Raw genomic sequence first — 20,881 nt, 5'->3', positions numbered from 1 at the left:
GGAAATTCCCAAAGTTATGAGATAAATGGTTATACATTTTACACGAGAGCCCAAGACCAAAAAAGCACCAACCAAATAGTGGTATCCGTATAGATGTCATAGACAGCAACAGGAGCAAGGACTCGTATTATGGTTTCATAGAGGAGATCTGAGATCAGTACGGAATGACAATAGTGGACCTAACCAAGACTAGATACAATGATGAACCATTCATCCTTGCCAATGATGTGCATCAGGTTTTCTATGTGAAGGACATGTCTAGAAAACCCAAGAAAAATTTAGAAGATAAATAAAAACTATGGGAGCCAAAGCGCCACATAGTTCTTACAGGTAAAAGAAAAATTGTGGGAGTTGAGGACAAAACAAACTAGTCAGATGATTATGATCAGTGTGATTGCATGTCTCCATTCGTTGTCAAAGTTGACCCAAGCATCATGCTAGTCAAAGTAGAGGCTTCATACTTACACCGTGATCATGACCAAGGAACTTTGGTCAAGAAGAAGTTTTTTAACATTACATTGTAATGCACTAAATATGGTGCACCTTTATGTGATGTTCTATGGCTATCAAAACCTTTGAATTATATAGTAATGCTCTATGGTGAATCTTTATTCGATCAATATAAACAATGTTAGCTTAACCGCATACATCAATTGCATTTTTTGCACGTTGAAATTATTTAATTGAAGAGTTTGTTGATGATAGTGATACATTAAAATAATTATTTTAAAAACTTAATCAACTAGTATAGAATTAATGACTGATTCAAACTTATTTTAAATATACTTGCTAATTAATATATTTTTGCAAGTTCAAAATATGTAAAGTTTTTATTTTTTTAATAAAACCAGTGCAAAACAACTTAAACATATATAAATTAAAATTGCAAAAGCAGCGGGAAATGAAAAGGGGGCCTTTAGTTCTGGTTGCAAATTCCAACCGGGACTGATGGGTGCTTATTCACCTCCCGCGTGAAAAGCACCCTTTAGTCCCAGTTGGAAATTGCAACCGGGACTAAAGGGGGGCTTTAGTGACGGGTTGAATTTGCAACCAGAACTAAAGGCCCTTTAGTCCAGTTGCAAAGTCAACTCGGGACTAGGGGGTTAAAGCATACCCGCCCCCTTCTTCCCTGCCTGGTCTCCCTCACTTCACTGCTAGATCCGCCGCCCCACGTCGTCTCAGCTCGTCTCCATCCACTGTCCACCCGCCATCTCCCTTGACCATCGTCCCGCCATCCGTGCCCCATCAACCATCGATGCGCATCCGCCCTATCCGCCGCCGACCCGCGCCCACCCCAGCCGCCATCCGTCCGCCGTCCTCACCTCGACCGACATCCACCCGTGCCCCGTCCGCCGTTCACGCCCCGGCCGCCATCCACCATCGCGCCCCTTCACCGTCCGCCCGCCCCGGGCACCCCCCCCCCCCCTCGAAACGGGGCTTGCTGATGCAAGTGCCCTTTTTATTATTGTTTTTAATGTTAATTACTATTTTTAATGTGTAATTTGTATAAATTACATTTAATCCTTAGAAAGTTAGTATGAACTGGTTTAACTTCTTAGAAAAATGGTACAAATTAGTTTAAATACTTAAAAAAATGTATATTACACAAGTTTATTTTCATTGTATACAGATGTCATTAGTGTGATATTGATTTTCAGAACTCGTTGGTAATCAACGTGAACAAAAGGTCATTTAGAAAATAAACAGTCATGCACTTGGCTTTTTTGGCATCAATGTCCAAGTATTAGGTATTTTATGAATTTATGGTCCATCAAAGTTCCAGTATGTAAGATGCTTTCACTTGTACTTATCTGCGTGCTTACTATGAGAAATCTTATTAGAGGCTTCCTGTGAAGATTTATGCTTCCAAATTAATGGGTCTCAATTATATTTCATGTGTATATTTCACAAGTATCTTTTGTACAATTTTTAATTTGATGTTTCTATGATTACATGTTTGTTTAACTAATGTCATTATTAGTTGATATGGGAGACAAAGAGGATGCAAGGTATATAATGGAGTAGATTATTGCTGGCGGTAGTGGCTCTGACATTACAAGAACCTACACCAAGGATGAGGGTAGCCAGCCGGACATGTTCCTCAACATGTCCGATGATGGTAATGACGAGCCCAAGCACAACGTTGATGACAATGCAGAACAAAACATTGCCATGATGGAAGGTTTCGGCGAGGTATATATCATTTTCATTGTTTTACGCCATCTATAATTTCATATTCATTGTTACTATGTACTAATTAACGAATCTTGAACTTTTAGCCCTCTGGATCGACAAAGCGAAATAAGTCATGAGATCGTACAAAGATAATGGAGGAAAGATTTCACATCACCGAAGTGACAGAAGAGGGCAAGCCAATTGCTCCTGAAAATCTAGCTAGAAAGTTCGTGAGTCAATGCGGGGCTATTGTAAGGGACAATGTGCCCATCAGCATTAGAGAATGGAAGGGTAAACAAAATGATCCATATGTGCTCTCGCAAACACAGAAGGATATGTGTGTGGGCAGATGTCAAGAAATGTTTCACACTTCCTGAAGGTGTCAAAGAAAAAGTTGTGAAAGAGTGGACACTGAAGAAGATGGCAACCCAATTCCAGACCTTCAAGAAGAATCTGGATGCGAACTTTATCAAGAAGGGCTGAACTCCAGATTTCGATGGGTGGTGAAAGTTAAGGGACCACTATAACTCATTTCTAGAATACATGATGAGTGAAGGTAGTGCGAACAAGGTTCGTGTCAACTCAACCAATCCCCGAAAGGAGTACCATCATCGTCTAGGGCGAGGTGGTTAAATGAGTGCAATTCCCAAATGAAAAAAGATGGAACAAGACCTATTCGATTGAGGTATTTTACCAGCAACTATTGATTGGCCCGATCGATTGAAGAATTAGTATTATGCTCACGGAGGCAACCTAAGCCAAGAGGATGGGACACTTATGTTCAACGAAATAATACGTCAGAAGGCCGAAAGGCTTATCCAAAATATTGAAGATGCTAAAGCGGGAAAGTTGAAGGTTGATAGAGAGAATGAAGAGCTCATTTTGGTGCTCGGGAATCCTGAACACCCAAGACATTGTCCAGGCTTCGCGGTCGTTCCATGGAAGTTTGCTTTCCATAGGGACATCGACACGTAAAGAAGCCGGAAGAGAAAAAAGGAACAACAAGAGGACAGTTAGCGGTGCATGTTAGAAGCTTAAGTGCATTCACAAGAAGTAAGAATACAGGAAGAAATTAATCAGCGAGTGGCCCTAGCAGTTACTTAGATGGCTCAATCTCGAGCACTGTCGGATCCCAACGTCGTCAGCCCTTCTCAACGCCGAAGCAGTTATGCTTCCACAGGGGTTCCCAATGAGAACATGCCAAGATTACCCGTGGTTGCGCAGGACGATCAACGGCACCCTGTGGATGACATCACTTAGTGCACCTCATGAGAGCTGTATAGACCATCCGGCAACATCACTATTAAGGTGTATACACTACAAGGATTTGACCCTTTTAGCACCACTTGTTTTCGCAACACCACACATTTGGTTGCAATATTTGGTTCTATGGCAACCAACGGCATAATTGGTAGCAATATATGGGCCTTATGGCCACAAAAATTGCGCGTTGCATTAGTCATAAGCTCTGTTGCAAGAGGAAGGCAATAATGCTACGGTGGAAAAGGTGGTTGCGTGTATGGGTTCCTATTGCCATGACTAGTGTTGAGTTGTGACAATATTGATTTTGTGTTGCGATAGCTAGGCGTTGTTGCTACCATTGTAAAGTTGGTTGCAAGTAGCTGTGGATATGGCCACGGTGTAATTACATCGTCTCAATCTTGACATGCATTGCAATAGTTGTTGCTATATTACATCCAAAAAAGATTAGTTGCAAGTAGTTGTGGATATGGCCATGATGAAACTGTGTTGCTTTAATCTTGCTCTGCGTTGCAAAAGATCTTATTGTATTGCATTGAAAAAGTCGTTCATTGCATCTGTTGAGGTTCTATTGCCACCAACATCATATGTGGCAACATTTGAGTATATTTGGTTGTTAGAATATTTGTATTGCCACTAAAATTTATTCGTGGGCATTGTGTATCATATACATGAACCTAACGTAAAAGGGGTATGGCTGGCCAGTCCACTAGGACATTATGTATCATATACATGGGCCTCAATCCTCTTGCCATGGGCTATTCCTACTGCCATCTACCCTAGAGCAGATCACCTCGCTCACATGGCCACCCAAGAGCAGAGCTTCCTCTCCTCACATCCCAATCCACTATGATTTTTTCTTGATGTTGCACCAATTTCTCGTTTCTTATTCTTCATGCGTAAAAGTAAACCATGGGCCAGGGCGCCAGGCTCGTTTTAATTAGTTGTGTTGCTCATAACCTGTCCAGTTGTGCTCGTGTAGGAAATTAAACTTTTTCTTTCCTTAAAAACATAACAGTTGTGGAGAGAACATCAATAACAGTTGCGGAGGGAACGATGCAGTGAAAGGAATGTTTTCCTAAATTTCTCTCTACAGATGTAGTACATGTTAGGCTAGATGTACTGAACAATGAAAGCAGGAGGCATCAAGTGAGAACAGCAGAAAATATCCTCGCTTTGATTTTTTTCAGTTTTGTAAATCAAATATTAGGAAATCAGCCATCATTCAGAACTAAGAGTGAAAAAAAGACTCTGGTTACTAATACTCATATTGACTAATACTCATATCTAGTTGTTTAGTCCTTTACAAGATGGCTAACTAGTTTTGATTCTTTTTTAGCATTTTAGTTTTGATTCTTTTTTAGCATTTGTTGATTTAGTTGCTCTGCAATTTACGAAATGGCTAAGTAGTCTTGTGTAGTGCACATAATGAATGGGTCTTCAAATAAGAATTGTAATTATTTTTATCAGTTTGATTGATATTTATACCCGCTAATCCACTATCCATTCACATTGGACAATTTCTTCCTCACGTAAGGCAGCAGGCCAGCAGCAAGTAAGCAACATACAGCAGCAGCCCAGCAGCAAGTAAGCAAAATACGGCAGCAGCCCTGCATGCAGTTTGACCCCTGGCTACACGCAGGTCAGGTGTCCAAGCGGGGCACGATTCGACCCCTGACCCTCGTTTGCCACTGATGTGGTGGCAAGTCAGTGCATTAACTACAACATCACTACTTCATTGCAGCCAAAAGGATGCTCGACAACACGAACTAAATTGATGTAACCCACATGCGGTCTGATGCAGCTCCTGTACTGAAGCTTGAAATCAAATACATAATCACAAGCATTGAGTGGCAGAATTTATTAACTAAAACTTTAGTTGGGACATGACAAGCATTGAGCGGCCATCAGCCACAAACTGTTGTCAACTTAATGAGAAGATGACAAAGATGATGATGCCTACACAAAAAAAATAAGAAATTGTTGAGTTCCCAGTGAGCCAAAAAGACCAATGCAGCAGACCCATTGTGAACGAAAGACTGTTTTTTCCCAGTTTTGGATTCAATTACTTGAACAGTATATATCAGTTTACTGCTACAAAGTATAAATTCTCAGACATGCACGATTTAGACAAAAAAAATGCAGATAAAGATAGCCATTAATATCAGGGAATTATCAGTCATACTCCCCAAATGGAAGATCAACATGTATTGCAGGTCATATGCAGTCATATGCATGCAGCAAGGCAAGGCCTGCATCCCACAAGAGGCCAAAGGTGAAACATCAAAAGTGATTTACTCCCCATGACATGGACCTAACTAGCTAGCTTCTCCTCTACCCTCCTATCATACACAATTCTGGGCACAAACCACAATAAACCAAATTTTCAATCTGTTTACCTACCGATAATTTCTAGGCATCCTAAAACAATCAATTCAATAGTCTCACGAGAACTTGCCTCTAATCGACACCTAGCACTTGCTACTGCAGTGGTAATTCGGAAATAACTTCATAATTAAACCTATCTGAAGATTCAAGTTTCGTCGTAGTATACATTCTGCTAATTATCAGAAATGCACACACTATAGTGTCCTCACTTAACCCACTTAACCAATTATAAGCTCATGCCATGATATTCCTGCAATTTTCATGTCAGGATCATTGCTATCTGGACAAACTAGTTGTCAAGTAGGATGGGCATCAGTAGAGTAACTCTTGCTTTCTTCCTCAGTATGCATATTCAGAAATAGCGAATATTATCCAGAAAAATGGGTACTTGTAGACAAAGAAGTAGAGGTAGCACCTTCTGGAAACATGATGTGTGCATCACATGTTGATAAGTTAAATATTCAGGTGCACAACCTCAAAGATATGCAACAAGTGACATAGATAAGTTAAATATTGCCTAACTAAATTACAGGATATCTACTCATAGACACCAAATTTTCGGCTGGTCTTGAAGAATGCTGGAACTATCTGTGGCCTCATATTATACATAGAGTAGAAAGCAGAGTTTCACTTGGCGAGGATGCTAGAACAGAGATTGAATTATAGACTGACATCATATAGTTATGTTAGCCACGCGAACACTACTAATATGCTAGGTAAGACATCTGCTACAGTATCATTATGTGTTCCAATTACAGAATTGAGTACTGCAGAATACAAATGCATATACTCATGCTAAGAACACAGTACTGTGATTACCTTGTTCTGTGACTTGGGAAAATCTTCACACAATGCAAATGTTCAGAAGATCTGCCACTTGTTTCCATGAGTTCAGCAACTGCAGGAACAATCACCTCAAGGAGAAATCAGCGTTTATTGAATCAAAGTGAGATTAGGGATTAAAAGATTTGGAAGAATTTGTCACCCTTCTGCGAAAGCACCAACAGTTAGTAGTTTGATCCCCTCTGCAAGGCTACCGTGAGTCCGTGACCACCATGCCTCCAGAGTCCAGACCTATGCTTTATCCGGGAAAAAAACACAAATCATGGATCAAAGACCACAAATATGACCTCCTACCACGATCAGCGTCTGGCAGGTTTACTCGGTAATGTGATCAAACTGTCAGCATGTTTTCACATGATGCATGAGAATTTACAAACATACGTTCCAAATAGAAGTAGTAGAAGGAGAGCAATTGATCAAACCTAACCTCACAGAGACACAATTAACCTATTCTAGGGATTGTACCTTGAATTAATCAGAAAAGGAATTCCTTGCTAGCTGATCATTTATCCATATGGTTCATTTGACAATTTTTCTCACTTGAACCGCCAACTGCAAGATGCACCCAAAAGAATTGACAATACAAGGTTTCAGTCCATATAAAAGCCATTCAGTCTCACTACAAATAATTCCAAAAGAGCATGAACTTATTTCTGTTGATGCAAGGCAGAATGGGATCTTACCATAAAGGTCAGAGGGGTCTATCCCTTCTTGCTTTTCTACAATAAGAGAGTTTATGTTTCTAGTAGACATCTCCAGCTTTAGAACCTCATCTGCTTGGCCCAGAAAAAAAATTATAAGTTTCTGAATGAAAGATGTATGTGTCATTTTTTTTTAAGAGTAGCTTCATTCTCTTGCGGCGAGGAACAGGATCTCAGTAACATAGTGGAGATTCAATGTTCGCCATAACCCTCACCTCTAAACAGTCAGGCAAATCTAAGAGAAATAGAATGGTGCCAACTGAAAGACTCGAAACTGCTAGAAGAAAAATAACTTGCAGTGGCAACTTATCAACACCTACAAATCAAATAATGTTCAACTTAGCTCATGTACCTGAATAAACGGTGCAGGCATTTGGTGATAATCATAGGAAGTCAAGCCTCCTCACCGCAGCTTGTTTGAGGATGTTAACAACACTAACAATCAAATCCTTTTATGAATTTGGTTCCTCCAAAATCAGGTCGTAGAGGGGGCATAGGTTGCATCCATCACTCCAGGATCATTGTCACAGAGCCTCTGCGCACGCACCACTACTCAGAATCTTACACGGTCCTCTGTGCTGCAATTAAAGACAAGTTACTAATTCTTACATTTTTGTAAGAAGGAAAGTAAACATGTGCAGATGAAAAACAAAATCCATCTCTGGGAGCCCATGATATTTGGTCCAAAATTGCAACCAATGACTGGCTAAAATATCTAAAATGGCATAGCCTAAACATCCAGGGCATGCAATAGACATGGAGTGACATATTTCAGGCCAAAAAAATGCAATTGGATACAACAGCTAGTTGCTTCAATTTAGCATACAGATACATTTGTAAATGCATACAGAACAGCCACCTTAAACAGAATTGGCAGTAGATTGAGACAAAGTTGTAGCTTACGGAGCTAATAATGCATGATCATCAAAAAAAGTCAAAACAGATCTCAGTTGTAGTGAATCAAGGTCACCATAGAACTCGGACCAAAAATTGCTGGCCAAAAGACCTACCAATTTCTTATCTTCCAATCTTACTTGCAAATTTAACTTTATTTAGAATCAAAAGAATGCAAGAAAATCCAGGCAAAATTTTTAAATAGGAGAATTGGAGACATCCTTAATGAATATGTTGTCGTCGGCCTGGTGAGGAGGAGCGCGAGGTCAGGGGGTGTTGTAGACCTCCGGGTCGGTGACGGAGATGAGGGGCTGACCACGGGGCGGACGAGCGGGGCCACCTCGGAGGGCGTGAAGTGGAGGGGCGCCGACGCCTTGTAGAGGAGGGAGAAGCAGAGGCGCCACGCTGATATGAACCCGCTAGGGTTGATTCCCGATCTTTCGATGAGAGAGGCGTGGGTAACTCGATTGGTGGATGGAGATGACGTTCACGGCCCGACTACAGTCTTCCAAGCTGCGCCTTAGCAACCGATACACCACCTCCAATGGCTGCCGCGATCTTGTGGAGCGCGTCACCCGGCCACTAGGGCACTCGTCCTGCAAGCAATCGAAGAACAAGCAAGAACAAGTATAACAAGCAACTCAATTGCAAATATAGAGATGGAAACCAATCTGAACTCACAAAGTTGGGGTTCCGAATCGAGTAGAACGGATGGTCTAGTTGACACACGCGTCTACAAGGAAGTAGCAATGGCTAAACTTACATCAAAACAAAACCCAATCTGTTCATGGCAGCTCTAATCCTTATTAATACCTAGGAGGACGACCAGGGGGGTGTTGGGGTCGTGCTCCAACCCTAGGACACGTCCCTAATGGACCCAACTTGATACACGGCCCATCGGGCCAAAATAGGGCGACGCAGCACCTGTGGACAGAAAACCTCTCGGTAGTATTTCGATGATTGCGGCTGCCTCAGAATAGATATGGACATGAGTCCGGATCCATATGAAAATAGACTTCATAAGGATTCCAAGGAGTACTTGAACGCCCAAAACGGAGTCCGGATGAGGTCGTGACGGTCGTTGCAAGTTGGGCCAGAACTGTAGTCCGAATCCAGCACCAAAACGTGTTGGATTGGATCTCTTTCTTTCCTTAGGCCAAAAGTGACGTGGTGGCCTGGTGGAGGACGTTAGGAATACTTGGACTTTGCCCCCAATCTACTTCTTTGGTCCTCCATGCCTTCCATGTGTGTTTAACACTATTTTTGATCCATGTATGTATTTCTGAAATTGACAACGAATACACATCATGGTGCAGCATCAATTCATCAAATGTATCACATATAATTATGATAAAGAATTGCTTCACCTCGGAGTCAAAAGATGCCAATATGGTTGTATCCGAGCATGTGATGTCCTCATCATTCTCCCCTTCTTGGCTGCAAGTCGTCCTCGACTTGCTCCATTGGCATTCTAAGGTGCTTGTTTTGATGTTGGAGCACGGAGCGATGGCCATGCTGCATGGCCACAACCAGTAATGCTCCCCTTCTTTGGTCTTACCCTGTTGCATATGGGAAAAACTAGAAAAACTTTGCAAGACATTATTAGTGTTAGTGCAGCCCTCTATTTGATCGTGGTATTGTAGCCCAAAAGGATATTTCAAAGTGGAGCAAACATAAACTTTATGCACCAAATATTCTCCTTTGCTATCATATTTGCCAATTGCATGAAGCGAACAATGATTAAAACTTGGCAAACCAGAACCAAATTGAAGTTTCTCTTTTAGACAATTTAGATTACACAAAACATCAAATTCAATGTAACCCAAAGTATTTAAAGAGGATAGCAAATTCAGTTCATCTTGTGCACAAGTAATAGGATGAAAAAGCTTATCTTCAGCACATTTGTATGATTCCAAACCAAAAGTATCACACTTATTCACTACTTGTGGTATAGGAGTAAAAGAATCATCAGCACACAAGTCCTCTTTATCACAAGGAACAGCAAGTAATTCATTTTGTGACAAAGGAAAATCAGCAATGGGTTCCACTATTTGTTGCTCTTCATTAGCATGGAGAGTGGACAAATTTTGGATATAATGGGTCACATCATTCTTGCAAGTATTCACAGATAATAGAATCTCCTTTTCAGCATTGAGAGCAAGACAATACAATTGAGCAAGATGCATGCATGATTTGCTAATTAACAAAGTTCGAATTTCAGAATTGAGCCCTCTCATGAACCTACTCATCACATCTTCCATGCATTCATCTAATCCACCATACATGATACAAATTTTAAAATCATGGAAGTATTGTTTCACAGTCCTACTACCTTGCCTCAAGTTGTCTAATTTAGTAAGCAAATAATCAGCATAATATTCAGGAATGAATGCATCTCTAAAAAGAAATTTAAAGTCTTCCCAAGATTCTAGAAGTTTCTTACGCCTACAAATGTGTTTCCATTGTAGCAAGGCAAATTCAGTCAAAATATTAGAGGCAATATAAATCTTTTGTTTCTCGGACAGGTCATGCTCATCAAATTCATTATCTACTTTCATCTCCCAATCAATGTAAGCTTTAGGATCAAACTTACCATCATATAACGGCAAGTGTTGAATAACACCCTGAATATGAGAGTCTAGTTTCATCAGCTCCAAAATCTCCGTATCACCTGCCATGGTTAGTAGGAAACAAGAAACACAAAAATAATATGTATCCTCCTGTCAACTACTATGATGTGTTGGTTGTAATTCTCTCAAACTCAACTTGTAAAAACAAGCCCTTACAAGTTCTTACCAAGCCAAACAGGAGGTGACGGCAACCAACAAGTCTGCAACCGTGGAGTGAAGTGTATCGATGCCGCAGCAACAAAAGCCTGTCAAGCTGTAGTCGAATATGTGGAGCTCTAGGTGGGCTAAAGCAAGGAAATATACTAGCACCACGTTAGTCACAAAAGCAAGCTGAATAATAGTTCAACGGTGGTACTGTGCTGGTCCTAGCCTAGACCGTGCTAGAGACGCGAGCCTGGACACAAAGGAAGTCACAACACACCACCGAAAAACAACAGAGAAGCACAACGAACAGCCCCTTTTCTTCCTATTTTTTTTTTGTCTTTCTTTTCCTTTTTTTTTCTTCTATTTTTTTTCTTCTTTTTTTTTCAGGGGATCCTCAAATCTGATTATATGAATAAAAGGACTTCACAAGAGTCACACACCACACAAACTTTTTCCGAAAGGATAGAAATCAGATTTGGACTCAAGACAGCAACAGGGCAGCTGTCAATTCGGACTCCAAACCGATTCCAACTTGAACTCAGCACCACGTGGGATTTGATCTTAAACAAACTCGGAGTAGGACTCAGACTTGAACACAAACATGTATTCAGATTCAGCCAATAGAAGGTTTTATATGGTAGCACACGGCTGTGACTGGAACGTGACAAGAACTCAAAACTCTAAAGGACTAAAACTAAGACCAGCAACTCAACACAACCGAAGCAACCAAAAACTCAACAAGCCCTAACTAAGCAGTGCTAGCAAAGGCTCAAAGGGTTTATAGGATTGTGGGTAAACTAATCTACTATTTTTTGGCGTTTTCTGGACTATGGAAAATTAAAAACAGCAAAGAACTAGAAGTCTCTCACCGATAAACCTTGCTCTGATTACCAACTGATATGAACCCGCTAGGGTTGATTCCCGATCTTTCGATGAGAGAGGCATGGATAACTCGATTGTTGGATGGAGACGACGTTCACGGCCCGACTACAGCCTTCCAAGCTGCGCCTTAGCAACCGATACATCACCTCCAATGGCTGCCGCGATCTTGTGGAGCGCGTCACCCGGCCACTAGGGCACTCGTCCTGCAAGCAATCGAAGAACAAGCAAGAACAAGTATAACAAGCAACTCAATTGCAAATATAGAGATGGAAACCAATCTGAACTCACAAAGTTGGGGTTCCGAATCGAGTAGAACGGATGGTCTAGTTGACACACGCGTCTACAAGGAAGTAGCAATGGCTAAACTTACATCAAAACAAAACCCAATCTGTTCGTGGCAGCTCTAATCCTTATTAATACCTAGGAGGACGACCAGGGGGGTGTTGGGGTCGTGCTCCAACCCTAGGACACGTCCCTAATGGACCCAACTTGATACACGGCCCATCGGGCCAAAATAGGGCGACGCAGCACCTGTGGACAGAAAATCTCTCGGTAGTATTTCGATGATTGCGGCTGCCTCAGAATAGATATGGACATGAGTCCGGATCCATATGAAAATAGACTTCATAAGGATTCCAAGGAGTACTTGAACGCCCAAAACGGAGTCCGGATGAGGTCGTGACGGTCGTTGCAAGTTGGGCCAGAACTGTAGTCCGAATCCAGCACCAAAACGTGTTGGATTGGATCTCTTTCTTTCCTTGGGCCAAAAGTGACGTGGTGGCCTGGTGGAGGACGTTAGGAATACTTGGACTTTGCCCCCAATCTACTTCTTTGGTCCTCCATGCCTTCCATGTGTGTTTAACACTATTTTTGATCCATGTATGTATTTCTGAAATTGACAACGAATACACATCATGGTGCAGCATCAATTCATCAAATGTATCACATATAATTATGATAAAGAATTGCTTCACCTCGGAGTCAAAAGATGCCAATATGGTTGTATCCGAGCATGTGATGTCCTCATCACACGTGACGGGGCAGCCGTCGGGGCCGTAGACGCGCACGACGATGAGTCTCATAAGGACGCACACGACAATGAGACTCTGAGGGAGGAGGAGGAGGACACGCGCACGGAAGGCGGCGGGATGGGCGAGGACGCCGCTCGTAGATGGGATTGGGTGCGGGGAAGCTGGAGCACCGCACGCACGCGAGGCTCGCCTGCGTTGGGCCGCCACCACCGGCCGCCTTAAGCATGCCCGCCACCGCTCAATCGCCTGTCGGCGTCCTCCTCGCCCCCGCGCAGATGCCGCCGGCCCTCTACGCCGCCCTCTACGCCCGCTTCCTCTTGGGCCCGTGGGTGGCATGGATGGATCGCGAGGACGGGAGCGGTGTCACGGGCGGGGAGGGGAGAGGCAGATGGCGGTGCGGGGAGAGAACAATGAGGGGAAGGGGAAGAGCTAAGGTGGGGTCCACAACTAGCGTGCTCTGCTCTCACGAACCCTGCACCTTTTCCTTTTTACTCCACGTCGTGCGACAAGCTGGACTTGTTCTGGGCCATCTGGCAACCGCGTGACCGCGAGGCCTGCCGTCCGGTGTCTAGTGCATAATGGTCCCCGAGAATGCAACCTGAAAAGCTCTATTCTTTTGATAAAAATATTTTTACCCATGAAAGTTTGAAAACACATACCGAGATACATAGCTCAATGGTTAACGTTTGGTTCTACCAAAATTAAGGTCCTGAGTTCAAAGCTGCAAGTTGGGTCAAGTTTATTTCTTTTTACATTCTAATTTTTTTTTGCTTCTGTTTCAATTCATTTTTGAGCAAAACAACCATTTTTTTCTATTTTACCCAAGTAATATAGATTAATTTCTATATGTTCTTTAATGTTACCTCACTATGTGTATGAGCTCATTAGTTTAATCGAACCATGTGTGTACAAACTATACACAGTGTTCTTGAGGAAGCGATAGAGGACCAATACTATCAGCATGAATCGGCATGAATGAAGATCTATTATCATACGACTGCTACAATATGAGATAAAAGTTCGTACATATATACACATACATGGTGATCATGTTTGTCTAAACTTGTGTGCCCAAACTATGCCTCATTCTCATGGAAGAGGCGAGAAGACCAATAATGTCAACACATGAATGGAGATCGATCATCATACAACGACTATGATGTGAGATAAAAGTTTTGAGTACGTGCTCTTGAGTGAGCCAATAGTGTCACATTAATGAAGATTGATCATCATATGACGACCACAACCTGAGATGAAAAGTTCGACTCATAATATATGCATATACATGGCATGGTGTTTTATTGCCTAAGTATATATATGTATATGATGATCGTATCTGTCCAATTTTGTGTGTTGAAACTACTCTGTGATATTTCAAGAAAAGTTATTTAAAAAAATAATCTGTCAAGAAAAGAGATCGGCTTATAATATTGAAAGAATCTTTCAAGAAAAGAGATCAGTTTAAAATATTGAACAATAGAGGAAAATACCTAACAGTTCAGAAAAACTCTTAAATTTTTCGCTAATCGACATCGGGTCGGGTCAAGGGAGGTCCTCCGACCACAGTAGATACATTCATTTTTATTCTGAGACACCCGTTCCAAAATATTTCAACACCAACAAGAGAAAATTTAGAAATCGTGGTCGTGGTAACTTTGCAAGTAGGCGCCCGTCGGTGTTTTTGCACTTGACCCCTCCCCCCCCTTCCTCCACGATCTTATCCTTTTTGTTCCCCTGACCCTCGTCTCATTCCTCTCTCTCTCTCCCTCCCTCTCCCATCTCTCCTCTCCCCGAGATGGGGGCAGCGCGCAGCGGCTGCAGTCCTGCAGCACGCACAACGCTAGATCCATCCATGAAGAACTTCTATGGTAGCACGGTGTGCGCCCGGTCCCCGTGCCCACCATCGCGGCCGAAGCCCGACACATCGGGTCGAGCAGGGAGGAGGAGGAGGCAGCAGCTTGTGCCGCCATAGTCTGGGAGCTCGGCATCGCTTGGCCGCTCGAGTCGAGCATGGTGTGGTGGTTAGCTCCAGGTCAAGTACCTCCTACTACTCTTTCACGCATCAAATCTCTCTTCTCCTTCCTTTCTCTGATTTCCCTCTGATTGAATTGATTCCTGATCTAGGGTTTCGTCCATGGGAGCTGCTGCTGCGCTGCACGGCATGGCTGTCGATCCCTTGCATCAATTTTTGTATTTGGACTCAGATTAGTTCACTAATCAACCCCCAGTCCTTGTTCTTCCCAGTTTTCAGTATCTACCATTGCTCTGTTGTGCTTCAGTTTTTGATGCTTTACTGAAATTTAGGGTTCCATACTTGAATTGATGTGTGGTATAGCTAATCTGGTGCATTTATTTTGTGGATCAATTCCCTTGATTACATGCTGGTAGAGTTACTGCATACGAAAAAAGAACTTCATCTGGTCATTAAAGTTTTCTCAATCAGGTTCCATGCCTTAGCCTAGATACAGTTTTTTTACCGCGCATTTGTGCATTACAGTAAAAGCTCTGCAGTTTTTTTTCCTTTGAGAAGAACCTAATCTTATTGCTCTTTAGTGTCCCAACAAGTTGGTGGGATACGTGCTAGCATATACCTTTTAGAAACCACTATACTGTGATCCAGATGTTCCATCAGGAGTTGTACAATTTTTCTGTGGTCGACTTGTCCTGAATCACTGAATGTGAAACTTTTCCTGAAATGAAGCCCCAGCAACCAATTTGTTATTGATTTGCTGTCTGAACGCATCCAATACTGACTCTCGATGTTATGAAACAGTTGGATTCCTGAATAATTATGCTGAACTAAATTTCTTTGATTTGTTTCCAATGGTTACTTTGTCAGTTGTGACAGGAGAAGCCAGTTCATGAATCTGTGCTTGCCGTGGTTTAAATACCTGTGTTGGTGAATGGGTGCTTGCCGTGCTTTAAATACCTGTGTTGGTGTAGTGAATAATTAGCACCTGTTTTAGGACATTTCGTTACGACTAGCACCTGTTGGAGGGCAATTATCTCGCTATTCTCTTTCATTTCCATTGAGAGGTGATTCAGCTCTATGAACCCCTTTTCAATCTGATTCTTCGCAAGAGCTAAATTGATAGGTCAAATATCTTAATTTTTATAATGCAGTCTGGTGGAGAGACCAAGTCTATGAATTATCTCTGAGAGCTGCTTTTCTTCCCCATTCATCTCCAGCTCCTCCACTGAGAATTATCTTCTAGAAAGTGCATATAAAGGGAAGGGGCAAAATATGACAGAGCTTATGACTTATGTAGTAGAATAATCGAAATCATGGTCCTTGCTTCTAAGCCATCTCTGGGTATTAATCCAATGCTAAATTAAAAACTTTGATTGAAGTCCTCAGTCTAATTATTTAATTTCACTCTACTAAAACATTTATTAAAATGTTTTGTTTAGGGAATACGTTTTATTTTCTTCTGTTATGGCAACTCTTGGCATTCAGATCATTGATGATTGATGTCTGATGTAAGTCTCTCTCCCTCCATTCTCTTGCATTCATTTAACATTTCCTAGCTTTTTGTTGCCCTACAAAATTTATTTCCAGTTTCCTTCTAATTAGAAATTTCTCTTAGGTTTTCATTTTTTCTGAGATGCAATTCAATGTTAGTTGTCTGAACTCTTGTAATCAGTAACAACCAATAATAAGGCCATCAATGTATGCAATTGAGATGGCTTATTTGTATCCTTCACTCACAGCTAAATTACCTGCAGCAAGTAAGCACTCATATTTTTTTCCATCTATTCAGTAGTAAATTGATTCTTCTTTCTTCTCATGCTTAATGCCGTGACACCCACAAAATAGCCTCCAAAGAAGGTAGGGATGATTTCCCTTTCTAAATTAAAATGGCTTCTTCCGTTTCATTCACTGTGACATCATGGCTGACTGGCTGTATTGCAAAACCACACATTTTTTTGTTTCCAAGGATGATTGGAAGCTCTTTGTTGTGGAGAGTATGCAGTTATCCTTCTCAAAGCTGATGGAGAGTATTGTTCAAACATGTATGCTTCATCGGTTCATTCCTAAATTCCTGATCGGATAGTCTATATCCTGTTCTTGTGAAATCAGGTCCAATTTCAATTATTTCTAATTTTCTACACTCCTTGGCAGAATGATTGCTCATCTGCCTTGTCCTCTTCCCTTCCCTCACTTCAGATTCATGGTATTTGTATCAGAATATTTTTAGTAGTCAATCAAACCTTTTTCCTGAGAGTTCATGTTCTTATCATTTCTGTTTGTTGTAGGTCATGCCATCCTTTTCGAGCATTAGGGTTGAAGGCTTGAAGCTGAATGATTGCAAACGGAGTAGAAGTGTCAGGTTGTAAACTAACTTAGCAAGTGTCAGGCTTGAAGCTGGATGGTATAATTTACTTTATATCTTTACTATGTCACTATGATCATTTAGTTTGCATGTGTTTAGTTATTCCATGCACTTAATCACCAAGATTCCTATATTAAATTAATAAATTCTATGTGTTTTTATGAATTGTAGGAAAGCATGGACAACCAAAATATTTAAAGAAAGCTTTATGTCTATATGCTGATGATGGACAGCTAGAAGAATGAAGAATTACAGAAAGGTTTATTGGTGACTGCTGGTGCCGATGGGGGCAGGAATATATCAATAAGAGAACTCATATTTAGTTTTATTTTATTATGCCAAACATAGTTGCAAACTTGTAGTCAGAGATGATGTTTTTATTCTGTTGTGGTCATGTTTATTTTAGCACTATGGTTATTGTGTTATTACTTTGCTTGAGACATATATTTCAAGTTAAAGGTTTGAGTTCTTATATGTGATGATGAAATATATGCTCATGGCACAATTATTTTGTAAAAATAATTAAAATTCTAGCTACAAAACGAAATTAAAAAGATGCTAGCCAAAATGCCCTTGTTGCAACAAACCACTACGCAACCAGAGTTTATTGTTGCAATATACATTATTGCCACAAACCTTATGTGTTGCTATAGGACGTGTCTACCACCAACAATGATTCGTTGCATTTTTCATCTATTACCACCAACCATGATTCGTTGCATTTTCCATCTATTACCACTAACAATGATTCGTTGCATTACTTTTTATTGCTACCAGCAAGTGAACGTTGCAATTGTGACTCTAGCCACCAAATTTGTTACGTTGCAATATTTATTTGATGCAATGGAGCATATTGTATGGCAATATGACCATATTCCCATGTAACTACGGGGTGACAATAAACCTATTTTGCGACAAATTTGTTCATAGCAATACTGTCATATTGCAGCCATGTATTTCATTGCAACAATAATTCATGCAACCATTCTGTTGGTCACAATATCCGTGCTTGCAACTAAATCGCAGTTGCATTAGTTTTTTTATGTGTATTGCAAAACCAGCATATTGCAACACCACTCGAAAAGGATGAAAAAATCTATTGCACCGTTCCAAATGCAACCACCTGTCAACGACCATACATAGATGTAATTGATCCTTATTGCAACCAAAATAGCCATATTGCAACCCAATATAGGCGTCACGATAGGGCTGGATCCTAGTAGTGATATATATATATATCTATATATATATATATATATATATATAATTTATGCAATCTTCTCAATTGATCGACGCCTCGGGAGTTTAATAACTTCTTTATTTCTCCTATATGTACAGGTGGCATACGGAAGTGCTTTACCAATCCTGCCAGGGCAGACAAGCCATGGCATGGAGATTCCACATGGCTACTCCAGCGTTGGCCTAGAGTAGATTTGTGATAGTCAATATGAAAGCCTAGAGATCGACCTCCCGGGAGATGTCAGGGAAAGGACACTATGAGATGCACTTCACAGGATCATTCTATGGCGCAAATGCTACATCATCATCCCTGGCAAAGAGGCATCATTGCTTCCCATAGATCCTCATAACTCAAGACCATCATCTCCAGCACATCGACCTCCAAGACTGTCGTCATCACCGGGACCGTCGCATCCTGCTCGATCACCGCCTCCATCTCCATCGAATCCTGGTGATGCTGCAACGATGACCAAAACATCCCTCCCCGGTCACCGTCGTCGGGACTAAACTCTGGTGTGAGCAAGGAACCTGCAGCACCTGTCAAGAAGTTGCGACCACCGTCTTCCAAGCCAAGGCAGCCAAAGGCGAAAGAAGTCTGAACCTATTCAGAAGCTACCTGCCGATATGACTATTGAGGAATTGCGGGAGGCATCGCAAGCAACGGTGAGGGAGATCTTCAAAGCATGCACTGAATAAAGAAAAGAAAAGGAGATGGAGCCAAAACCAGTAGATCCAGTGAAATTAAAAAATTTTATTGGCATGAAAAAGAAGTAAAGAAGATTTTACTATCGAACTACGAGCATTTGTTGTTAAGTCTGATCAGAAGAAAAAGCGAGGAGAGTCGTCTTCCAGTCGTACTGTCCCCCAACTTGAGGAGCAAGCAGATAAAGACGCTCAAACTATAGCAGCAATGCCCTTAGAATAACAAATTCAAGTCATTACATTTATGGAAGATACAGGTATGTCGCTTGCTAAAGTTCTAGGGCAAGTTGAACTGCCAGCTCCAGAAAAGATTGTACCTAAATGACCCTTTGAGATAGGCAAGCCTCCAGTAAGGTCTGAATTGGTACGAAAGCTCTCAGCGAAGATGTACGAATTCCATCAATGGTACATGGAGCAGTCGGCCAAGGAAAGGCTCATGTTCGCTCTCCGTGTTAAACCGATTGATTTTTTCGGCGAAAGTGAGAAACTCTTGTGGATGCAATTCAAGGATATATGAAGTGTACCATTAGGATGCCCTTGACGTCTCTCTCATCAACACTTGGGTTCTGTAAGTGTCTGTTTATCAAGATGTAAATTTTAGCTCAGATCATTATTTTATGTGTATGGGTCGCTCTACTAACTTTGTCTTTCATTTTATGTAGGATGCTAATTTAGAGGTGCCGTAGAGAATCGTACTTCAACATTGGCTTCATGGATCCATTTCTCGTTAATGAAGTTCGGATACAGGATCAGCCAAAGCCTACATTGGACGCAATATACAATTTCTTGGAGAAACAAAAATACAAGGAATACATACTACTGCCATACAACTTTAAGTGTAGGTAGCGTCTATTTTCGTTTTCCTTTTCCTTTCCTAATTAATGTTAGTGAGTTCTAATATGAACAATTATGTACGCAGATTTCACTGGATTCTCCTAGTAATTATGATTGATAAGAGCCACATTATTGTTCAATTCATTAAGTAAACCACCGGCGGAGTACAAAGACATTCAGGACATGCTAAACTTGTAATAATTCTGGACCTTTATCTCTATGCAAAAGTTTGTTTCCTAAAAATTTTCACCTAACACTGTATCATTCATTATTTTAATCCACAGCGCATGGAAATGATTTCGTATGACTCACCATGGTGAATTCAAAGAAAAACTTACATTCAATATTACGTTCCCGGTACGTATGAAATTTGCACATTTTGTACATTCTATAATACGAATATTTCATAACTTGTTTTTTCCCATTAAAGTGCTTGAGATAGGAGCAAGGCAACAATTTATGTGGATACTGCGTCTGTGAGCACATGAATAATTTTGTGCATGAAAAGGTGATATCGTCGGAATATATACATGTACATAAAATAAAACTATTAATAATTATTTATTTTCTAGCTCTTTATATTTAATTGTTCGTGTAACATTCACATATTCTCAAATTACAAATGATGCAAATTCAAGAAAAACTCTTGGAGAAGGAGAGGATTTTGGCAATCCAAGAAGGTCTCATAGAATTTTTGGTGGACAAGATGATAAATCCCGCGGGAGAATTTTATTATGATAGACATTCAATAGCCAAACCGAGCAACACTACGATGGGAGGATTCTAAGAATGAAGATGACAAATTATTATATATATAGTAATTG

At 41.0% G+C, this 20,881-nt stretch overlaps 2 long non-coding RNA genes across 12 annotated transcripts; both read left to right on the top strand.

Moving 5' to 3' along the window:
- The first annotated feature begins 14,682 nt into the window (after positions 1-14,682).
- On the top strand, positions 14,683-17,756 carry LOC101779311. Of its 11 annotated transcripts, XR_002676922.1 has the most exons (6): positions 14,684-14,980; positions 15,073-16,777; positions 16,887-16,962; positions 17,072-17,123; positions 17,206-17,321; positions 17,454-17,756. It is a non-coding gene; the product is annotated as an uncharacterized LOC101779311 (long non-coding RNA). The 11 variants fall into 11 exon arrangements; XR_002676920.1 differs by having other exon boundaries at positions 14,683-14,980; positions 15,073-15,984; positions 16,072-16,261; positions 16,360-17,321; XR_002676921.1 differs by having other exon boundaries at positions 14,683-14,980; positions 15,073-16,261; positions 16,360-16,428; positions 16,536-17,321.
- Positions 17,757-18,623: 867 nt separating this feature from the next.
- LOC111256849 lies at positions 18,624-20,415 on the top strand. The gene is made up of 3 exons (XR_002677154.1): positions 18,624-19,791; positions 19,886-20,251; positions 20,342-20,415. It is a non-coding gene; the product is annotated as an uncharacterized LOC111256849 (long non-coding RNA).
- The last annotated feature ends 466 nt before the right edge of the window (positions 20,416-20,881 follow it).

The sequence above is a fragment of the Setaria italica genome, chromosome III (assembly GCF_000263155.2).
Source record: "Setaria italica strain Yugu1 chromosome III, Setaria_italica_v2.0, whole genome shotgun sequence".
NCBI lineage: Eukaryota > Viridiplantae > Streptophyta > Magnoliopsida > Poales > Poaceae > Setaria > Setaria italica.
This window is presented reverse-complemented; position numbering and strand designations above follow the sequence as displayed.